Consider the following 15,268-nt stretch of genomic DNA (forward strand, 5'->3'; position numbering starts at 1 on the left):
TAGAAATATTAATATTACATATTATTATTATGTTATGCACGTACGCGTGTTATACCGACGTTTTTCTTCTTCTTCTTCGCCTTCTTTTCTATACACGCAACGCGTTGTTTGTCGGTTAACCTAGACGGGATAATGCGCATTGAGCGGCCAAAACAATCTTGACCGAATGCGTATAGATATAAATACCGGTTATATGGTCACTCTGACCTTTTGACTTGACCGGCTACACGTCCGACGCAAAACTCGTAAATATACGCTCAGCTACTTTATAATATGGTATAACAACTGTAGCGGTGGGTTTAATTTTTTTTATCGTAAACCGATTATTGCGACATACGATCGCGCGCGCTTGCAAACGCGTGTGGGGACGAAAATCAGATAACCGCAAAAGGTCGTCATTTATTTAGCGATCAACAGCGATCATTTATCAATAATTATCCTATTACCTTGTCGAAATCAAAGTATTTATAAGTATTTATTTTAATATATTATGTATAAAATATGTATAATAAATGCATAATGTATAGAAATACCGCGAGTTCGGCGAGAGATTGCGTAATAGTATTTAACCAGATTTAATTAGTATATACCTAACGATTTCGTGATATCGCGCCCCACGCGCGAACGTCCTTCGAGTTGAATTAATATTTGAATGTTAATAAATGAGTAACTCATGAGTTATCGTAAATTTGAACGATTTCTATAGGACTTAAATGAACGTTAACAACAAAATAATATTTTTTCCAAATTTCTTATACTCTTCTTTTTCGTGTAAAAATAAGCAAATTTTCTAAAAACTAATTAATAATATGCAGTCCCGCACTGATAATGTATATAATAATAAATCTAGTAGTAAAATCCGCGTAAACGAAATTATTTATAAGTATTGCGTTTGACACGTATATCTATCTAAAACGTTCATGTGCGAGTATATAATTATTATAGTTAATAATTTAATGATGCATTTTCGTGGTAAATCATTTTTAATTTCAGCAACGAAAGAAAAACTTTTCATTTAATTTTAATTACGCATCACGTATCTAATTCCACGTGATGGACACTTCTTTGAGTATTAAAAATATTCCATTTACAGTAGATTAGTATCCATCGTCCATGTTATGAATATTTCGTAAAAAATTATTAATACGCGCAACAAATATAAAATATAATATATGATTATATTTTGCTAAATAACTACGTTGACGACTTATCGTTTCTGCGTGCGATACCATACGCCAAGACTATAACATATAAAGCCTTATAATGATGTGATTGCGGGAGAGGAAAATATCACTGCGTCCCGCGACGGTCCCACGATGGCCGCGAAATAGGTATTATTTCAGGTAAATTACACTTTTAGACAGCTGTTAATTAACGAAACACTACTTTAACAACTACCTATATATTAATATATTATCATTATTATTATATATATACCTTAACGCGGTATCCAAGGACCTCTGTCAAAAAAATCCAAACGACCGTCTGCCGTCCGCCCGTACGGTCGGCCGCGTCCGACGCGCATCATCGAGCGAAGACGACGACGTATATAGAATACACGCAAAGGTAATTCTAAACTTCCAAATCACCTATGTACCTATGTATTATATTATCATTATACCGCTCGCCAGGTGGGTCCCATCCGGTAATTCTATACGTACTTGGTGTGCGTGCGAGATTACACACATACACGACGAGACACAAGCACGTCGCGTCGTAAGGAAATACACGTCGTCGTTCGGCATAATTTAATATTATATTATGTACCTTTATGTATTATATACGCATATTATTGTAGTTATCGAAACGTATAATATGATTATGTTTTAAGGATTCGTGTCCTACTGCAGAGAATGGAAGGATTCGCTGTTGTGGTTGTGATAACCCATATGATACTCAATACTATAGTATAATATATTATAGTTTTAAAACTTATTATTATATTATTATTAAAAATATTCTTCTTCCATCAATATGATAAACCTATACCCTGGATATAGCTTATAGCCTATGGATTTAATACCTAAACCCGTTAAAATATTAACCGATTTTTATGAGAAAACAAAGTTTTTTCGCAAATAAAACTTATTTCCAATTCGTTTTTAAACAAACCAGGCGGTACAGACTATAATAATATGTAAGTAAAAAAACTACTTTAAAAATAATTTTTTTATAAGAATCTTTATTATCCACAAATAATTATTAAACACAGAATTGTATTACTAAATACCAGTATATTATGTCCATGTTATAATTCTAAGCTAATATAAATCAAAATCTTTAAAAGAAAACGAATTTTTTTTCGCAAATAAATCGGAGTAATAAATTAAACATTTCACAGTATAGGATAGGTTAATTTTTTTCATGCTGTCAATAATTATAGTGGAATGAATAGAGGTACCTCTATTTTTTTCTTTGTGATAATAAAATATCGCGAATGACTCGGCCACGCCACTACTTTTACGCCGTCAGATATATGTATAGATTTATGACTATAGTACCACGATGAGTACAACGCTAGGTAATAGGTATATAATCATTTCTACGACCGAAAATCGGATGTCGTTTGGACTGCAACGACGGAAGTATACATGTTATTATTGTTGTTATGATGACGACCTCTTCCTCTCTTCCGCTGGTCCACGGTAGTAATGACTGACTGCTGAGCTGCTGCTGCCGCATATATAGGTATAATAACCGTCAGGTGGTATTAACCGTGACCCGGTTGGCGATTTGTTACATCCGTATTTTCTACCTACTATATAATAATATCAGGTACAACATAAAGCGTGCCGTCTACCTAACCATGCGTATATTATTATTAATAATTATAATATCATATATTTAGGTATACTATTAATATTTGTAATAATTATCATTATTCGCGTTTTGCAGGAATTGTCACATCCTGCAATAATGCATATCTTGCTACAAATAATATAACAACAATATCGATATTACTCCAAATACTCACTCGATCAATCCGAGGAACGATAGCTAATTTTTTTTGTGCACGAAAAATAAAATTATATCACACACATACACACACACACACACACACATATAGATCATACATACCACATACCAAATAGACAATAATAATATATGACACGTCTATGTAATGCGACACACACACATCACGTACCTGCGGATATATATGGAAGACAGTGTCCGTTGACCCGGTTCGAGAAATATTGTTATTGACAAACGGCGCCGTCGAGATCGACAATAGACCGAATAACCCTATACCATATGTATGTATATCGTCTATATCTATGAACAGTATGAAGTATATACGCGCGTACTTATACGACCTAATAGTCATCAGCTTCAATAAATAATAATAATAATACGATACAAATGTGTCGATATTCGCTACCTGTTCACTATGAGCAGTTGTCCTCATTCGTTGCACATGCCGCTGCCGTCTAGTGTCTACCTACAGAGAATATTATTATTATCGTCGATGGCACCGTTATTGGCGCGCGTCGGTGAAATTAATCGCGGTAGCCGTTAAGCTAACCTAACCAAGTGGATACGACTGCCATCATCGCCGCATCGATCACTTCATCGTTTTCATTTACACTTACGAAACCCTGTGTCCAAATTTACGAAAAAAACACTGCCGCAGATCATATTATATTATAAAAAAAAATTCAAATTATAATACGAGTTTATTCGGAAATTTGCATGCAAACGCCTTCCATCCTGCTCTACACCATTATTACGTATGTAGTTAACGTATTGTCAAACTCGTTTCCCACTCACGCCTCCACGGAGCCCATAATGTCCACCTCCGGAAAATCTTAAAAATGTTCCTCGATCCCGCAATGTTGTCGATTCAACAACAAATATATTTTATTGGCGCGTCTGTACGGGTTGATATTTTCGGTAGTGTTTGAAAACCCTTATTTGCGATCTCTACACATTCATCGGACCTATCGCAATCAAAATTATGCGTTCGTTATTTATTGATTATTAAATACAGATAAGGCCCAATGTACTATATTCTATAGGTAATTAGAAATGAATACAATGCAAATTGACATAAATACCCTATAATTCAGTTAAGTTGATTCTGGCTTACATGAGCTCCATAATTATTTTTAACTTGAACAGAAGGGTAGAGTGATGATTTGCTTAGCATCATTTGGTCAAAAACTACTTGTTTTAATTTTCAATTAAATCTATAATTTTTCAAAAAAAACCACCCGTTATAAAATTCAACGATTTACTGTAATAGAGGTATTTCTCTTTGAAAAAAAATTAATTCACATCGTTAAAAGATGCATATCTCATAAATGAAATAAAAAAATTAAAATATTTAAAAATTATATAACTTTTTTACAAACCTATAAAAATAAAAATCACAAAATCTAAATTACAATAAGAGTTTTCAATTTTTCATAATTAAACGATAAAAAGGTGGTTGACCCTGCACATATATTTATTTCAATGCAGTAATATTATATTTTAACATTCTATAGCAAAACTATCTACTGTATAACCGCGAATAAAATAACAAATTGCTTACTCATATCAATAATAACCGTTCGGCGCTATTCACACAAACACGTTTTAACCTTCAATTATAAATTAATATATTATATTATTATAATATTTGAAGTGTGTACGATTCGACGACGGCTACTGCACAAAGTAACAGCAACAGCCGGTGGACCGACGACTATATAGGTACCTAATACCTATAGTACCTATTATATTACAGTGGCGTAAGAAAATTCACCAACGCATCTGGCAAACGTAGAAAAAACGCCTTTTTACCAATTAAAAAATTGAAGTGTTGATATTTTTTTTAATCTTTGATTTTACTCATTTTATTAAGAATACAATTTATATTTATTAGTTATTATTTCAGTGTAAAATTCAAACCAAAAAATTTGCTTTTGTTGCTTTAGAGCGGACGATTTCATCAATAATAAATTTCGTTTTGAAGGTAGAATAAAAATACCACTTTTGAATCACAATTTTCATCCCTTTACAATTTGCGCCTCTGGCGTAAGCACAGTTTACCATATCCTTGCTACACTACTGCGTACGTATATATTATTAGATATTATATTACACGACCGTGTATTTAATTTTCTCCTAAATCAATAAATCTAAACGCATATATTAAATGACGGATCAATAATTCACTGACTGGATTACGTTTTATATATCACGATTACTATACTAGCATATTAGATAATATAATATATTTATATATAATATATAATATGGCAAAAATACTAAAAACATGATGAACTTTAAAGTATGGTTTTTAAATATAATATTTAAAAATTTCAAAAATCAGAATTTAAATTAATTAATTATTAAAATAAAGATTGGTGATAAACACGCTTAGTGAATTACGCTGTATATATATTTACTTATTTTTGACGCAGTAATGGAAACGCGTGTTTAGTAGCTCCTATTATGTATATTGTGTATGTGTTATAAATAATGATAATATTATAATAGGCACCTATAAGCGCGCGCTTACCTAAATACATTCTGCAGCAGTTAAGCCGAACGGGCCGGTTTCGATCATATATATTACTACACATTTAGCAGACGAACGATGAGGTAGCCGCGGTAATAACCTACATATTATAATGTATACATGTGTACACGTTAAGTATAAACTACCTACCTATTTGTTTTCACGTATACTTATATATCTTTGTATCTATATATATATATATATATATATATATATATATATATATATATATATACAATACATCATTATTGTTTTTATCTGGTGTTAGAAGGTGTGCAAGTATATAATATATAATACATAGTATAATACGACCACACGTCATTTTGTACTCAACTAATCCACACACGGCTACAATTAAAATAATAACTTGCGCGCGCAAACAGAAATATAATAAAATCGTGAAAGTCAACCGCGACACGCGTATATTATGATATTAATATACAATATACTTATGTATGTGACCATTAACCAACGACGTATGTAATATATTGGGCGCTGAAGTGCGATATAATAAGGAAAATGGTAAACGCATATGACCGTAATATTATATTATATCGTTCACCTACATGCGCAATGTACAGTGTACCTGCGATATATATATATATATATTATACTCGTACTCGAGGGCGCCTCAAACTCATAAATAATAACGACACGCGTCACGACAGATCCGCGAACCTGCAAGGTCGCGTCCTCCAAACGGTCAGAACGGACGTCGGTGATTAGTTTTTGTCCATTTTTCTTTTTTGTTCTTTTGTTCCAATCTCTTTATTGACCTTTCGCTTACCAAACCGAAGTCTCCAAATAATAATAATATATTAGTACGGTAGCCAGAATTTTGCTTAAGCGAGGCGGATTATTTATTATGTAGGGGTGTGTTTTTATTCATAAATTTGGTATGCAATTATGCCGTGGGCACAAATCATTTTGGATCTAAATTTTAATAAACTAAAGTTTCAAAATATAAATATAAATGTATGTGTGCCTCCAGGTTTTTAGAAAATACTTTAAGGTGTCGTAAATCAAAAAAAGGTTGGAACTCTGTACAAAGTAAAATAAAATGTTACATACAAAAACTCAAATAATTGTCTATTCCTGATAAATAAATCTTACTTTTTTAGGACCAGAGGGTGATTTTACACCCTGAACTCCGCGTATATAATAATTATAGACAATGGTATAAGTGTGTCCGTAACGGCACATTATTATTATTTGTTATTCGTCGTCCGCAGAATGAAAACAAAACATTCGAATAACAATCGCCTAATTTCGGGCCGAACGTGTTTACAATAATTACGTCGGTCACGACGACAGTTCTATCAAAATACAGTATTCAAATTTCTCATCTATACGGACGGTCCTGGCATGTATAATGTGTATATTGTATGTGCACACGATATACAGTCCAGCGTAACAATGCACACAACTCTAAATGTATAGTATAAGCCAACTTAGAGAGCCTCTCTAGGTCAGCTGTTGTACCTACGAATCTATTTTGAAATTATATCGAAACGTATTTTATTCACGCGCACTGCTGCCTGCAGTGTTCTGAAATTCCAAAACCTGTGAAAATGTATTCATTCTATACTTCTATAATATTCCATAGAAAAATAATGCGTAATAATAGTAGGTACCTATATAATAACGGTACCGATACGCATGTCTTGACGGTGGAGCTGAATATTGTCAACGGCGCAGAAAACAAAACAAACAGAAGAAAACTCAATAATATATTTTAAAGTTTATTTCTAAATTATTTGCATGCTCCGCGTGATTTCGTTATTAATCGAATCCAAACGATCCGAACATTATCTGTTTTAAACTTAAATGCTATTCTGACATTTTAGTTTAGGTAAGGAGTGCAGTTCGACAATTTATTCCCAGACGGAGGACTTACGTTGAACAAGTACCAATTATTTTTCTACAAACAAATAGAGCTTTACCTACAGCTGATATCGGCTGCTATAGCGAGATACTGCAGGCCGTTACCGGCAATATGTCAACAGCTGAGCGGCACAGTACGTTGAAGAGAATGTTCTCATCTTTGACAAGATTAAAACCGTATAAGTTTTTACCTAACCCAAGGAATTCGACCAGTCAAACCCGCCTCGACGTGGATTATCTTCGACGAGAGGTTTGCGATTGCGAGAAAGTAATAGTGGCAATCCTGGATAGAAAAATCAAATTAAACTTTTGACAGGTATCTGTGGAATTTTCAAGAAAATTTCCACTGTATTAAAATTAAATCAATTTTTGCTAAATAATAAAGAACAAATCTAGTTAAAGTTTAGACTAAATATTATAAAACTGTATTTGAAAACTGATAATAATAATAATTTTATTTCCAATGTTTTCAAACTTTATTAGCACACGTACCTTTGTGTATATTGTACCATTTCATTTTTAAAAACTTTTATACTTTTATGATCATCAAAATTGTCATTCACACAAATGTATTGTCCTCCCTACACTCTACCACCAGAATCGTCAAGAACCCACAACAGTAATATATAAACTGTTAAAACAAACCATCTGAACAACTATATAATAAATTATATTACTCGATAAATAGAGAGACCTATATAAGTATATAACATATTAACTACTTACTACACATTTATATATATCTTATATAGATAAACATTTCTGTGGTAAAATTATTTTAATTTATTTCTTATCATTTTTCAATTTAATCTCGAACGAATTATATTATTTTACATAAAATTCATTTAAACATAAACGTATTTTCATAATACTCCTTATTTTTTAAAAATACCCAAAGTAATTATTAGTTTGTTATTATAATAATTACAGTAATTATTTATATACACAATATTTTTAGTATTCATTGAAATTAACAATTAAATTAATTCTTTTTGTTTAAAAAATGTTTGGGTTAAGGTTGAATTATTATCATATGTGTTCAGGTTGAAAAACCAGGTTAAACCATTGAGCTTACATATGTGTATTTCATGAATTAAAAATTACAAAAATAAAAATTAGATGATAAAATATGGATTTAGTGCACTCGATTTTATTATAAATTAAAATTATCTAAAGAAAATCTCTCAAAATATGCGTATTACATTCACGGCTGAGATTGTTTTTGGAAATATCATAGAACAATAATGTTATTTGTATTAATAAAACAATATCTAAAACGCGAAACCGAAAAAAAATCGTAATGACAGCGCGTATATAATACGAGTAATATATATAGGTAGATAAGTCGTACTAGAAGGCAAGCCCTCCGGTCTAGCAATAATGGATCACACGAATAAAAGCGCTTGTTATATTCTCTCCCACGATTACTTTCATATCTGTCCTTTCCGATCTCAGGGTTTTACTTTCTTCTTCTGTAATTCTTACATTTCGGTTCGTGATTAACTGTGTACATCGGTGTCCACGATCCCCAAGTTGAGATTGATCGATAAGCGATTTACAGGTGCCTTAGTATAATATAATATACCCAACTTCCTAACCTTAAGTATACGCTGTCTTTCTTTTAAGCCATTCGTTATTTTATTTCTTACAGTTTTCTAACAAAAATGTCAACTTCCTATAGTTTCCATCTTGAGAAGCTGTCCAACACGCCGAACTTAACTAAAAATTAAACACTAATATTTGTTTCATCGTTTCAGTAATAAATACAAGGAATAGATATAAATTATAATAATAATAGATTATTTTTTAATTCAATTTTGAAAATTAGTTTTTCATTTTACTCGATACACGAGTGTATTTAAATGATATAAACTGTTGGTAAAGGTACACCATAAAGTTTAAAAAAAAAGTTGTAATCATTTTTAATCTTTTTAATCGATTTTTATAAATATCAATACATTTTGCTTTAATGGGTGTATCTAAGAAAACTAATTGATAGATATGATCTCGAATGTGGGAGGTACAATCATTAGAAACTTCGTTAATATATATTTTATATTCCGTAGATGTAAACTCGATTATTTCTCATTTTAAGCGTCGTGCGAATGACACGTGAAACGATAAATCATTAAAATCGATCGTGCACATTTATGAAAACTGCTGTCGCTCAACGCATGTGCATTGAACATATTTTGAAATCACGCGCGTGTTCAACAATTATTCAAATCAACAATAATAATATATTATATCATTATACATAATTATTATTTTATACTTTGATATAACTTCAATTTTTCACATAACTTGGATTGGCTATAGGTACTATTTTTTCTTTTTCGTTCGATTAACTCGACAAACAAAATTATCACAAAAATGCAATAATTTATGTGCAGTGGACAGTGCATTAGTTTAGTTCATTTTATATTTATATAATATAATAAAGATTAACAGTTACCTTTTCCCACTGCACACTGTAGTATGAAATTAGTCGTGTATTAAACCAGTAAATAAAAAATTTAATAGTATATGTGCTTAATACATTTATATTTGTATTTTATATTAGCAGCAGAACGAATATTGGTCGAATTAACGTTCTGATAGAAATCCAACGGTATTACTTTACCGTCGTTATTCAGACCTTAATTGTATAAACGATTTTTATTGGCATTTGACAATGAGGAAAAAACTATTAAAAATAACAGTGTTCTTTTTGGAAGTAAAGTGTAAAATAATTTAAATTTATACATTTTATTTATGTAGGTACACGCGGTGTATTCGGCAACAAAGAGTAAGACGAAAAATATTTCTTTGACAAATTAACTTGTCATTATTATTTGTTTGATGGACTTGAATTTTCTCACATACAACAATATAATATCAAACAAGCACGTAAGACACGTACCTATATCATAATTCGCGTATTATTATATTACTTTCCGACTATTGTATTTATATATGTGTGTGTGTGTGTGTGTGTGTGTGTGTGTATGTGTAGCGTACTGCACGCAGGACTATTATAGTTCTGTCTTTAATTTTGGCATTTTTTCAACAAAACATAGGAGCGGTGTTTCGAACAACGTTTATTTCCTTTTTCACTGCGGTGGCGTTTTATTCCGTATCAACACGAAAAATACGAATACCTACTATACGTTATACAGCGGTGGCGATAACTCCGCACAGAAGATAACAATGACCTATTTTTTAATAATTGATACTAGATTACGTTAAATACGATCTGAATTTCGCGACACGAATCACTTAACATTTGCTTCATAAGTATATTGTGTATATCTATTTTCTTCCCGGAAGGAAATTCTTACATCGTAACTACACCCGTTGAGATACGCGTGCTCTTGTATTGTATTATTATGTGTGCAAAGGTCCTGCGGGTCATTTAATAACTGAGAACCTGAACATAGTCGTGTGAGTATAATGGCTATGTATGTGCTGTATGTTGTTTAGTTATGCGGTAGGTACGCATACCTATATGGAATGTATGCGTAAAATCTCAACAGACCTTGGAAAGCTGCCTCCGTACTTGGCAGATCAATCTATTTATCTCGACTGAATATCGACGACAAATGTCTGGACGAATAATCGTGTGTTGTTCTCTCCTCTTTCCTCAAATACCATTAATAACCGTGCTGGAACTTGTGTTACACTACACCTATACGCGTAGTTATGTGATTGTTCCGCGGCCAATGTATAGACTATAAAAAAATAGTAAATTATACTGTAAACATTAAATCGAGACGAAAGTGAAAAAAATAAACAGTAATCGTGAACAGATCTCAATTATAAAGTTGAGCTGTTGCGACCTATGTACACGTACAATAAATATGAAAAATATAAAACTTCGAAAATATATATAATATCTATACCATTGGTTTTTTAACTTTTTTTTTTTAATGCATTAATACGATAATAGTAAAATTATTCTAAGGAGAGAAATCGGGCATGTCAATTGAATAAATCTGGCGATTATATATATTATTAATGCACTCACGTTGTGGTTGTAGTATTTATTTGCCAAAAATGTTTATAGTTGGGAACCTACTTTCGTTTTAATTCGGTAAGTGGCATTGTATTATATACAACCGCCGCCACTCCGTCTTTACGTTACATCTATTACAGTTAATAATACATGCGTATATTATAATATAATGATATTTTACTACACAACAATGAAATTAAGTAATGAAATGTATTCGATTGTTTTATGCTGTCGGGTGTGTCAACTGTTTTATAAAACAAATTCATTTTTACGTTTTTATTTGTATATCTATACCTTGTTTATACTCCGCGATTTGAAACTACGTCGGACCTCGGACCTGCATTATTGTACTTGTATATTAAACATTTTAAATTTTTGGCATGACACGATTTGTAAGATATAAATAAGTACGTGGTTGTATACTATATAGACCAAACGGTATTAGTTGGTTGGAATAACAAAATCAAATTTTACAACTTAATTTAATAGTTAATGTATATTTAATGATTTATATCATCGAAAGTTTGGCCCGCTGAAGGAATCGGATTTAAACACAGATGTCAATTACAATTTGAGTAAAAAAAAAATGGAAATAATTACACGCGTACTTGTATTAATTTATGTCAACGCGTGTTGGTTTGAAATCAAATCGACACTACTGCACTTTATCACTTTTAGATTTCGTGCTCGAGATTATAGTTTATACCTGATGTGCAGTGTGTACGTCGATCATAAACACAATCAACCTGAATTTCACGGCAGTTCGCAATCTTTTAAATAAAATCTGCGACAACCGTCTATTAAATACGTTTTCGCGTAAATGTACATATTTGATATTTATATAGTGTACCTACCTGAATATACCTGCCGTCATTATACGTATTGGGTAAAAAAAAATATAATCGGAACAATCATAAAAACGCTCTTTGAATTATAATTCCTAACTTATTATACATTTGTAGTGATGATTGCAATAGTTCACCCACAAACTTCTGACCCACTCCGCGAATCGAAACACAAAAGTTCGATCTAATACAAAGGTTCCCAAGCTTTTTTTCTCCGTAAACCATGTGCCAAGTTTTTCAATATTCGTAGACCCCTAAAATTGAATTTTTACAAATTCATCTAGGCGTTTTTTATAGGTTACACGGAACGGCTAACTTAAATAGGGTTTACTATGGAGTGCAATTTTTTAAAAATAATAACGTGTTAAGTTTGTTTTTATTCATACCTTTATTTCTTTAGTAATGATAATATTTATTAATTTTTTTTAATAACTAAAACGACAAAAAATGCAAATTAAATTAAACTACGATACACGCATTTTTGACTTAATAACTCTCATGGTTCATTATTTAAACCTCAAGCACCCCCGAAATTTTCTTTTTCGTTGACATAGACCCATTGACTGTTAAAATCAACCTCAGGGGGTCAATAAAGACCACTTTGGGAACTTCTGATCTAATATAATGGCCTATAAATAATTATATGATGTTGTACACACGAGTCATTATGGACTGAGAAAGCATATATGACATATTTTGTAGGTGTTGTATATTGACTCACAGAAAAAAATGTATTAAGAATCAAACAGATCATATTATATTCTTTTTACTTCTATCTGTTAAACAATTGTAGAGTACTGCATATACATATATATTATATTTCGTATTCTTTCTCTCATTTCGGGTAACATTATAAAGGTTCTCTCTTAACGAATTATCGCGAGAATCTCAAAAACGCCAACTACTCGCACACATGTACAGTGATTTTTCACACAACCAATCCGCGTCCACGAATACCGCAGTATAGGTATTTAAAGTCCCGTTCCTAAATATAAAATTGAAATCCCACGTAACCTAAAGTCACACGCGCATATTATGCTTCTTATCATATAGTGTTTCTAATACTATATTATACATATATTGTTTTATATTCCGTCAAGATGAATGCTTAAATTTTACGCACAATTTCGTGGTTTTATGATGGTTTTCCGTCTAAATAAAACTGCCAGATTTTTATACCACTACGTCTACACCTCCATACAAAGTTATGAAAAATACCGATATAATATTATATACTATTATCATACCATTTTTTTTTATACATAACACCTCTTTTTTTTATTTCGTTATTCATGTTCGTGATCCGACCGAAGAGGAAACGCCTACAGGTATTACGGCATTATGATAAACACATGGATATACGAATATTAAACATAACTCGCGGACAGATACCAACGGATACTTGGGGACGAAGAGAATGGATCGAGCTTCTTGCAATATAATAGTGGGCGAACGTGCTAAAAACTGGTTCCAGATCGCCTTGTATAGACAACAATTCACTCTGTCTCCGTCCCGCTGAATTCCAAAAAATATTAAGTTTAAAAAACACTAAGCAATTACTTGTTAATAAAAAATAAACAATAATAACGAACAAACAGAGGCTATAGTATATAACAATCCTCCAATGATAGGTTCAGTTTAAATTTCACTAATCATATTCGACGTATGTGTATCTGGTATAATAACGCTGTATACGACTTTTAACACTCGTCGTCGACTGTCGATATGACTTAGGTACTGCAAATTACTCAATTTACTCTAGTTGTAACTTATACAATATACACTTATCATTTATCACTTTATTATTATGACTTACCAACTACATAATCTCTTATTTTAAAACGAGTTTTGTTTTTAACTCGGTCAAATAATCTTATAATATAATATTGTGTACCAATTTTTTTTTCATTATTTTAATTGTCGTGCTGTTTACATGAATATAAAACATTTTTGACAGTTTCAATAAACATTAATAGGTGCCTACTACAGGTATACTTATAGTTTTCATCTTTGTACATCAAATTGGAATGTAATACCTCGTCCTACGTAGTGTATTAATATAATTTATTTATATATACATTCAACATATAAAAACACTTTTATACTATTGACGCTAAATACGTAATCAATATCAAAATTTTAAATATTCCAGCTTTATTTTTCACACATTTGTATGCAAAAATTGTACTAATTTGTAATATACCACTTTTTAAATTTCTCATACATTATCATCATACAATTATTTATAAACGATTATACGTTGTATACACGCTATTTAAAAATATTTAACCTTTTCACTACTATTATTGCTTAAAATATTTAATGTATTACCTTAGTCAGTGTATGCATAATTATGAATTATGATGTACCCAATCATATTTAATACTTTGGATATAATAAGGCAGCGGTTTCCAAACTTTTACGACCACTAAGTACGACACCTTTGAGAAATAATTTATGTTTCGTGGAACCCCCCTTTTTTAAAATAATTTAAGATAATAATTTTTAATAATAATATAAATAATTTAAATATAATATAATCCCGCGTTTAATATCTTGATATTTTTTTTCTTATTTATACTTGATACACGCAGATATACCTAATACAATACTACGTACAGTAATTACTAATTAGTAATCATTTAATAAATATAAACATTTTAAAACAATGCAAAATTATTCGGCCGCTTGTCTCTGTCTTTGTGCCTGTCTTTGTCTCTCCCTCACTCACTCTCTCTCTCTCTCTCTCTCTCTCTCTCTCTCTCTCTCTCTCTCTTTCTCTTCCTCTCTCTAAACGCCTACGTGAAAACCAACTATAGTTTAATAAATAAATTATTCTCGTATGGTGGGTTGACGACAGTATTTTGTCGAAACGATTAAGGTTCCTATTTCCTATATGTATAAATATTTTATGTACATATAAAATATTGAAATGTATAAAGGCGAAACGCGTATTTATAATTTTGAGTGCATTGACTCATCGCGGCGTATATACATAAAATACATATACGGTCATCGATGGCCGTGATTTATGTCACC

General features: G+C 31.3%; 1 protein-coding gene across 1 annotated transcript in view; it reads right to left on the bottom strand.

Annotated features, from left to right (window-relative positions):
• Positions 1-15,268, bottom strand: part of LOC132919788 (uncharacterized) — an 84,228-nt gene that overhangs the window by 67,488 nt on the left and 1,472 nt on the right. The gene's annotated exons all lie outside the window — the stretch shown is intronic.

This window comes from Rhopalosiphum padi, chromosome 2 (genome assembly GCF_020882245.1).
Source record: "Rhopalosiphum padi isolate XX-2018 chromosome 2, ASM2088224v1, whole genome shotgun sequence".
NCBI classification, from domain to species: Eukaryota; Metazoa; Arthropoda; class Insecta; order Hemiptera; family Aphididae; genus Rhopalosiphum; species Rhopalosiphum padi.